The sequence below is a fragment of the Pyrus communis genome, chromosome 9 (genome assembly GCF_041283825.1).
Source record: "Pyrus communis isolate YQ-2024b chromosome 9, ASM4128382v1, whole genome shotgun sequence".
NCBI classification, from domain to species: Eukaryota; Viridiplantae; Streptophyta; class Magnoliopsida; order Rosales; family Rosaceae; genus Pyrus; species Pyrus communis.
In genome coordinates, this window is record NC_142573.1 from 9772668 (window position 1) to 9782921 (window position 10254).

General features: G+C 37.3%; 1 long non-coding RNA gene across 1 annotated transcript; it reads left to right on the plus strand.

Moving 5' to 3' along the window:
• Positions 1-485: 485 nt before the first annotated feature.
• LOC148694206 (uncharacterized) lies at positions 486-1854 on the plus strand. Its single transcript, XR_015966419.1, has 2 exons — positions 486-563; positions 670-1854. It is a non-coding gene; the product is annotated as an uncharacterized LOC148694206 (long non-coding RNA).
• Positions 1855-10254: the final 8400 nt, after the last annotated feature.

Sequence of the window (10254 nt, forward strand, 5' to 3'; positions counted from 1 at the left end):
GGTATGTGCAAATTTTTAAAAAATATATTTTTTTCTTATCGGGTCATAACGGGTCGGGCACGACCTGTTAAGGACCCGTTAAGATAACGGGTGTGACACGACACGACCCGTTAAGATAACAGGTGTTACACGAAAACGACACGAACACGATTGACACGACCCGTTTGCCAGGCCTAGGGTTTAGTCATGTGTCGACGACTAAATTATTTTTAGGTTGAAATTATTTTTTGTAATTTTCTAATTCATTTTATTAACTTGTTATTATTATTAATTTAAACTTATTTTATTTGACTCTCTCTCTCTTCTTTGTGTTTTTAGAGAAATTTTTCAGTATAACCCAAAAACAAAATGGTATATCATGTGTTATTACATAAATATATACGTTAAAAAGTTAATAATTTAAAAAATAAAATTGTTCACAACTTAAATAGAAACACTTGATATACCACCGTATTAGGATTAGAATGATAAATTTATCGTGTCTCTACGTTTCCTTACTCGCTTCTTTTCATTTACTTTCTTCTTTGCACCGTCCACAATTGCTCCCAGTAAAAATCAAACCCGTAATTTCTCTTATTTTCATTTGCTTTCTCTTCATATCAAACCCATTATCTCTCTTTCATTTCATATCAAACCCAGAAATCCCAAATTTTTTTTTTCAATTTGCAGAGGCTTAGTCGGATTGTGTAGAGGCTTCGTCGGATCGCTGGTTGTGCAGAGGCTTTGACGGACCTCCTCTGAAGTTGTGCAGAGGCTTTGTCCGTCGTCGCCCACTCTGGTTAGGAGTTGTTGCGGACGAAGCTACGCAGGCGTGAAAAGAAGCAGGTTTGGAGACGACGACCATCGGCTGGGATTTGGGTTTCGGCTTCAACCGGAAACCGAGCATAACTGTACACGACTCGCTGGTCGCATTGTAGGCTAATGGAGGGAAAGTTCGAGGAAGCTTCGCACTGACGTGTACATATATATATATATATATATATATATATTGCGCAGTTAAAAAATCCACAACCATATGTTTAGTGAGAAAACAATAAGTCTGTTTTTTAGCGTGCAATGACAGAGACCTTTAGCTTTATGTATTTAGCAATGATGTTTGTGCTTATTCATTGAAGATGCATTTGTCGCATCGAATTATTTTAAATATGGTTTGGCATGGAATAAATGGTATGAGGGTAATGATGCAATGTTGGACTCAATTAGGAATTAAATGATTTTTATATTCAAATAATTTTTTGTCGTTTTCTAATTCATAATATTAATATTTTATATTATTAATCTAAACTTATTTCATTTGACTCTCTCCTATCTCTCTACCTTGCATTTCTCTTTCTTTTTTCATTTGTAGAGGCTGCGTCGTCGCTCTCTCTGGTTGGGGAGTTGTTGCAGACCACATGTTTGGACACGATGACCATCAGCTGGGATTTGGGTTTCAACGGAGACCGTCGATTACAAGAGCAGTGCGAAGCAGTCTGGACGAGTCTGATGTGAAGCAAAGCACGAGTTGGAGACGAGATTAGTAATTCACTCCTTCTTAGGGGTCTCGCTAAAAACACCTAGCGAAGGATTTAGTGAACACGAGTCCAACTTAGTCCCATTAAAATCAGTCCCTTCTCGCACCAAACACGGACTAGTGCTAGTCTAGTCCAGTGAAACTCAACGAGGCCAAACAAACGCACTCTAAGAGAATTGCTAGTAAGACTCGTCTCTACGACCAACTCTAATAGTTAGGTATAAAGCTTAAAAATTTAAGTAAAAAAATTTTAAGTCATAACCCAGAAACTGTCTCCTCTAATGATTATGTCTTAAAATTTTAGTCAAAAATTATTAAATAAAGATTTTAGCCTAATTTTTTTCAATAACTTTAAAAAAAAAAATATTGATTATCCTAATTAATTTTTATGAATATTTTACCATAATAATATTTAAATTCTGATAAATAATATAAAATCACACGACCTACTCATTCTTAATTACATAATTCAAGCTTACGACAATTACTAATACTGTAATACCCAGATTATTTTTAAATATATGATTTATTTATGAAATTCAAATTAATTGATGATTATGAAATCCAAGTGAAGGGAAATGTGAAATCCTGTTCTCGAATTTTATTAAGTATTATGTGTTGTATTCAGAGTTACGACGTATTTATATTTACGGTGTTTAAATTTTTCACTAAGTTAAAAAATGAGAATGCCAACAGAATTATACGAGGATGTATTTTATCCTTATATGTTTCACCGTATTTCTTGGCATATTTGGATAGAGGTCAATCCTACGAGCGCGTAGGCTAAAACCGTTTGCCAAACGGAGTTATAACGAGGGAGGTATAAACGAGCAAAGATAAGGGCAAAATGGTCATTTGACCATTGATCTAGAAGGCTCCAGCTTTCCTAGAGCTGTAACGCCCCGCCCCGAAATATCTATTTTCGGGAAATAATAGTAGGGCCAATTAACTCTTGTTTAATTTATTACCATTAAACACTATTCTTAATTTAACATTCCTAAATAAGTCATGTAATCTCAACCAAAAACATCTTATGAAACGCATAAGATTTAGTTTCATCTTATTCATCAAATTTCTTTCCTTAAATCAACTACTCAACCAAAATGGAATTCTCGATTATTCAAGGCTGCATCTAACCTTGTTAGACTGCCTACGTACCCTTGAGCGGGATCAAGCCTTTCGTAATTCACATTCATTATATTCTTCATTTTCTATTATATTCTAGTATCGGCCAAATTCCATTTTACCTTCCACAATCGAATCAAATCAAATGGTTATCAATTATGGATTCAAAACATCAAATTTTGCATGAAAAAGGCAGCGTCGGCAGCCCCGACTTGCCGAAAAATTTCACTATTTTTAAAAATTCCCAAATTTTACAGAAAAGTAAAGCTCAATAAGAGGAACAACTTTCATACATGGGCCGAAGTCCAATTCGGCCAGAAAACACCTCAATTCGCCCTTAAACCGCCAAAAACCCTTGATTTGGGTGTTCTTAATTCGACTCCAAAACAACTCCGACGCCCCCAACCAGTGCATGAGCTTTATTCCAGGCCTCAAGGGAAGTCTAATGGTGGTGGTAATTGGAGGAAAACATTTCAGGATTTGCAGAATTTACACACGAACCTATCGTACCCACCGTGCGGGTTTCACTATTTTTTAAGGCCAAATTCCATCGAAATTGGTGTGGAATGGAAAAAGGGGTCCTAGTGTGTTTCCCAGGTGGGTAGGTGGTTTGATTCGCCGGAAAATCGACAGAAAGGCCCCGGGAAGGGGCTACACAGGTCGGGTCCGAAGGTTATGCGGGTCGACCCCCCACCCCCTTTTTTTCTTTTTCTTCTTCTCTCATTTCCAATCCTTTTTTCTTTCTGATTGGTCCTCCCCCCCCCCCCCCCCCCCCAAAATTTTTTTTTTCTCCTTTCTTCCTTCTCTCCTTTTCTATTCTTTACTTTCCATCCCAGCCGTCCATATCTCTTATTGCTTTCATCCCAGCCACACACGTGGCATAACTCTTTGCTCTAGATTTTCTGGAGCCTTCTAAAATCAAGTAAAATTACCAAAATATCCATGACTTTAAATGTTAATAACTTCTTCGTTATAACTCCGTTTCACGAACGGTTTACGCCTACACGTTTGTGAGGTCGAGTTCTATTCAAAAATATAAATTGTGACCTCAAGAGGTCTACACATTTTAAATAATTAATCTCCAAACTTTAAATTTTGTAACTAGTTTAATTTAAAACTAAATTCAAATAAATTAATATAAATTCTCGATTCTTTCCACATATTCATAATTATGAATATCCAATTCATATATTAAATTTTTTTTCCCAGGTTATTATAGGAGCAGCCATTTGGGGTGCCACGTGTGTGGTTGTGATGGAGAGATGAGAGGAGAAAAGAGGGAAAGGAGGTAGTGGGCTGCCCAATGGGAAGAGGAGGAAAAAAGGGAAATGAAGGAAGGGAGAAGGAGGGGACCGGATCCACCCTCGACCCGTTTCCCTGCACAACCCGACTCGATGGCAGCCATAAAATTCAACGCTTTCTCCAGCCAATTTCGACGAATTGCATCAAGCCACCACCTGGAAACTCATCACTGACCTCTTCTCTTCCATTTACATAAAAAAAAACCCGAGTCAAATTGATCCCATTTCATGAAGAACGGAGTTGGTGGCTCCGAGGGTTCCATGGCGGCGATCCGCCGTTTCTAAAGGTGTTGCTTCATCCACCACCACCTTTAGCCTCCTCATTGAGGCTAGGAACAAAGCCCAAATAAGTATGAAGTAGGCGGAGTAGCGGATTCGACGAATCGAAGAACACCTACTTTAGGGTTTCCTAATGGATCAAGGCAATTTCAGGTGTTTCCCAACCGAATTAGACTTCGACCCAGGTATGAAACTTATTTCCCATGGTGTGTTCTACAATCCTGTGAAATTTGGTAATTTTTAAAGTTTAGTCAGAAAATTGGGTTTCCGTTCGCCAGAAACCGCCGTCGCAACACACATGGCTAGACTTTGTTTTTTTTATTTTTTAAGTTAATTTTGATAACCTAAATTCATATTTGATATTCGTTTGATGTGATTCATTTGTTTGAATCTAGCATTAAACATATCTACCACTTGAATATTACTAGTAAACGGTTTAAATATGACGGTGTATTGCGAATGGCTTGATCCCGTTTGAGGGTACATAGACAGTCTAACGAGAAGGTTAAATGCAGTGATAAAGTAACCGAAATAATTTTATTGTGGCTAATAGTGTAAAGATTAACCATAACTTTGTTTTGGCCTATCATGTGATTTGATTTCGAATATTTTGGGTCGTTACAAATATGAACGATAATTAAAACACTTTCTTAAAATTAAAACATGATAATTAAAACTATAGACATTAGCAAATAAAAATTACAACAATTACTAATACTAATATTCGTTGGGACTCGGGCAATAAACACTAGATGGATCATTAGATGAATCCAAGACATTTCTTGTGGCATGGTGTCTTATAATTTTTGTTTGCTTCTCACGGAAGAACTTCTTCCAACTTGGAGTATATTTGTTGAGGTATGCCTTCATTACCTCAAAATCGAACTATTTTTGCTCAAAAAAGTCTTTTGCATCTTCCTTTTCCATTTGCTTCTCCATCACTAAGCTCATTCGGACCATTTCTTTGTCTCCTCACGCCTTTCAATAATTTTTCAACTCCAGAACAAAGCTTGGCACCAATCGGATCTTGCATCTCCCCTTTTTTTTTTTGCTTCATTTTGCTTATCTAGTCCCGACAGCCTTTTTATAGATGAAGATGGGTCACCAGTTCATCAACATCATCATCAACATTCACACTTAAGCCTTCGTTAGCAAATAATTTTGCCCATTATTGATCCGCATTGGTTCACCACTTTGGACAATTCTTGAGGATGTCTCAAGCATGAAACAACTTAAAAACAAAGTTTGCGGGTGTAACCCTTGTCTTGTAAATCGACATTGCTTTCTCAAAATCTAGGCAAGGAATAGTAGAAAATCTATTAGTTGGAAAATAAAATTGTGCACATGAAAACTAAACTTTGAAGGAAGACACTCAATGCTTCTTCCGAACTCTTTTCACTAGCGGCATCAACCACGGCTCTATCCAAACTTCCCTTCCACAAGTTGCACACTTTGTTAATAGTCTTCCAACGATCGTAAACACCTTCATAGGTTTGGTTGGTGTTGGAGATGGAATTAAACTTGTCGAGTATTTCCCCCCACAAGAGATTTTTATTTTGGTTTATGCCGATTGCTAATAGAAACTTATGACAAGCACAAAGAAAAATATTCATCATTTGACCATATCCTCTAACATGATCTTTTGGCGTCTTCAAAAATTTAGAAAAGAGAAGAAATAGTTTTGGAAGTGGATAGAAATAAAAAATGGAAAACTTGTATCAGGAAATTGAATTTTTTTGTGGATATTTGAACAAATACATAGGTATTATAGAGTTTTTGGTTGAGATTTAATTTAAATAAAAAATTTAAACCTTTTTAGCCATTAGATTAATTTTGGGCCTTTGATCTTTTTTTACCGTTATATTTGCTTATAATCGATCTTAGTCTTTTGATTTAATCTAATTATATAAATGAAAAACGTTTGAATTCTGGTATGTTGGATCAACCAACTGCCAGTTAATTCAGCCATATGATGAAGGAAAGAGTTGTTGGGCTCTGATGGAGTGGTCAACAAAGTTGTTAGCGTCAAGACCTACTGCAGCTTTGTTGCATGTGGGTTATGCAACGAGTTTGGTTGATGCGTGCTGAGTTCTTTCCAGTGTGTTGTACGCGTAAGGTAAGGCCCAATCTCTTATTTTGGCTTAAATTATGGGGGAAATCTGGCCCAAAATGTTATTTTCTCCCCAAGGCTTGGCTCAATGATTGGAAATGGTTTAGGGCTAGTTTGGTATTGCCATGCTGTGAAAATTAAACAGTTGTAAAATAAAGTAGTTACGTGTTTGTGCACATTTTTACTTATATATAGTCCTTTGATTGAATGTGGAAATTACTTCTCTTTTTTTTTATTTATTTTTTATTTTTTTTAAGCAACGACAAAGAGATTGAGAAAAAAGCATATAGGTTGCAAGAGTGCTTTTTTATGGATAGTGATATGGTACACAATTTACCATAAGAAACAAAATGTGCAACACATTGGTTAAAATAATCTCATAATCTTAAGTCCAATACTAGATCAAAGCCACATGTTGTGAGAAACATGTTATTTTAAGTTCCGAATGAAAAATATGAGAAGAGAAGAGGAGACAAACGTGGAGAGTTTTTTTAATTTTATTTACTACTATATCCCTAATTAGTTAATAAAACACATTTAGAAAAATTTGGAATTACAGTATATGATCAAATAGCTGCTTTCAATTTAATGAAAGTTGATGGAATTCATGTGATACACATGCCATTAATTATTTCGAGAGGTCTTATTTCTCTTTTCTACTTTTTGTATGGATCCTTTTCCTTTCGTTGTCGACGCATATATTGTCTCTTTTCTACGAAGACCATCGGCTGGGATTTGAGTTTCGACGGAGACCGTCGGCTACAACCGGAAACGAGAGCTTATCTGTACGCGACTCGCTCGTCGCATTGTAGGCTGGGGGATAACCAGAACCAGAGAAGGAGGAGAGATTTCTGATTTTCAAATTTTTTTTTTTTAGATTTTTGTGAGATGAGGTGAGTCATGACAGGTGAAGTTCGAGGAAGCTTCGCGCTGATGCGTATGAACACGACAGGAAGGGAGGACTTGCTGCTATATATTTAGTGAGAAAACAATAATTCTTTTTCTAGAGTTGCAATGACATAAACCTTTATGTATTTAACAATTATGTTTGTGCTTATTCATTAAATATACGTTTGTCGCATCAAATTATTTTGAACTTGATCAACTTTAGAGAATAAGCTAAATTGATTTGACATAAACTAAATAATATAAGGGTAATAAAGAGTATGATGCAGTGTCAGACTCAATACGGATTCAATTATTTTTATATTCAAATAATTTTTTGTCGTTTTCTAATTCATTATATTAATATTTTATATTATTAATCTAAACTTATTTCACTTGACTCTCTCTCTCCAGTCTCTCTACCTTGCATTTCTCTCTGTTTTTTTTTCATTTGCAGAGGCTTAGTCGTCGCCCTCTCTAGTTGGGGAGTTGTTACAAACCACCCTACGCAGACCTGAAAAGACACAGGTTTGGAGACGAAGACCATCAGCTGGGATTTGGGTTTCGACGAAGATCGTCGACTACAAGAGCAGTGTGAAGCAGTTTGGACGACTCTGATGCAAAGCAAAGCACGGGTTGGAGACGAGATTAGTATTCCGCTCCTTCCTAGGGGGTCTCACTAAAAACGCCTAGCAAAAGATTTAGTGAACGAGTCCGACTTAGTCCTATTAAAATCAATCCCTTCTCCCACCAAACATGGACTAGTAGGCCAGTCTAGTCCAGTGAAACTTAACGAGGCTAAACAAATGCACCCTAAGAGAATTGCTAGCAAGACTTGTCTCTACGACCAACCCTAATAGTTAGGGATAAAGCTTAAAAATTTAAGCTAGAAAATTTTAAGTCATAACCCAGAAACTGTCTCCTCCAATGATTATGGCTTAAAATTTGGCTTATTATATTAATACACTCCACATTTGCTTTTTCTATTAAAAATTATCTTAATACACCCCACATACTTCCCCATAATATCCTCACACCCCACATTCTTAATATACACCTTACATTTTCTACATGAACCCCGTATTTTCTATATAACCCACATTTCTCAAATCTTATAAAGCTTTTAATTTGGACAAAAAACACCAACTGAAATTTTGACCAAAGATGTGACAGCCAGTCCCGAATTATTTGTATCGTATGTGTGAAATGACGAGTTTGCCCCTGGATGTTAATTTGCGTTGTAGGGTGTTTGGGTTGTTTTGTTTTTGGTTGGTGGGCTGCCATCTGGACCACACACACACACACCCGTGACTTCATTCTCTCCATTCTCTATCGGACTTTCTTCCATTGTCCTTCCATTTCCTTTGCAAGTGTACGGACGAACTTCAAACTAACTTTCCACACATAGATCGAAGGTTTGAAGGTAGTTTTGGACTCCTTGCAAGCCCAGGAACTCATCCATAGCATTTTTAGGACGTGAAACCTTTGAAAACCCGAGAACCATGGAACCCAGATTTGGTGCACTGTTCATGCACACGTGATCGTGAGGGTTTTTGAAGTTTTTAAGGTTGTAGGAAGCTTTAGGACGTCTTCATGAAGCTGGGGAGTAATTTTGAAGTGTGTTGGATGTCGGGAAGCTCAAGTTCATCGAGTTGCAGGTTTGGCCGGATTATTGAAGTTTCTCCGGCGAGATTCCTTTGGTTTTAGGTCCCCAAAGTGGTAAGGTTTTGTTCTACTCGTTGTAAGTTTCATTTTGGTACAAATTTCATGGAATTTGGTTGAGAAATGAAGAAGATATTAAGGTTTGAAGTTTTTCCAGTTTCTGGCGAGAATTCGAGTTGCAGACGGAGGCGACCGGCGAGGCTCACCGGAGAAGGAGGAGAATATTCTGTCAGAGTTAACGGAATATTCTAACGGCGTTAGGTAACTGCCGTTAACTTCTGTTAGGGTTTTAACAAAATATTCCCTAACGCCGTTAAGGTTTCACACGCGTGCCAGGCACGTGCCCGTGGGTGGCTGGCGTGTCTGGCCGTGCCTTGGCCGGCATGTGGGAGGTCAGAAAATTATTTTAAAAATATGGGGATGTTCGTGAGGTTGAGTAGAGCCTGTTGGTATATTTAAACACCCCATGTGAGCAATGTATGAGAAGTTATTACCTAAGGTTGGTTATGTGCATTAATTTGACGTTTATATAGTTGTTTCGCATATAGGTGAGGACTATTCGAAGGACGAGCGCAGCCACGCGAGGCTCGGGGCTTACGATTCTTCTACGTATCAGTGAGTGGGCTTTTGTTTTCAGTATATATATATATATATATATATATATATATATATATATATATTGATTGGTATCTTTCCAGAAATTACGTTTTAATGGCTTTATAATTGAAATGCCATGTCAAATATTGTCGATATTATTATTGTGATGGTGATGGTGATGGTTATGCTTTGGTGCCGCGGACGCTCAAGTAAGTCAGGTGAGTATGTTGTTAGTGATAGATGTGTTGTTGATGAGATTGAGTTATAGCTTATATTCCTGCACCTCGGTGATTGTGCTCTGCCAGAGTAGGACTTAGCCTTCACGTGATCGTTCACCTTCCGCACCGTACGCTCACCTTGGATCTAAGGCAGGTACCCTGTTTGCTTATCACAGAAGAACTTCTTCCAACTTGGAGTATATTTGTTGAGGTTCGGCTTCATTACCTTAAACTCAAACTTTTTTTGCTCAAAAAAGTCTATTGCATCTTCCTTTTCCATTTGCTTCTCCATGAGTAAGCTCATTCGGATCAATTTTTCCTTTGTTTCCTCATGCCTTTCAATAATTTTTCAACTCTAGAACAAAGCTTGGCACCAATCGGATCTTGCATCTTCCTTTCTTTTTTTTTTGCTTCATTTTGCTTGTCTAGTCTCGGCGGCCTTGTTATAGATGAAGATGGGTCACTAGTTCGTCAACATCATCATCAACATTCAATCTTGAGCCTTCGTTAGAAAATAATTTTGCCCATTATTGATCCACATTGGTTCGCCACCTTGGACAATTC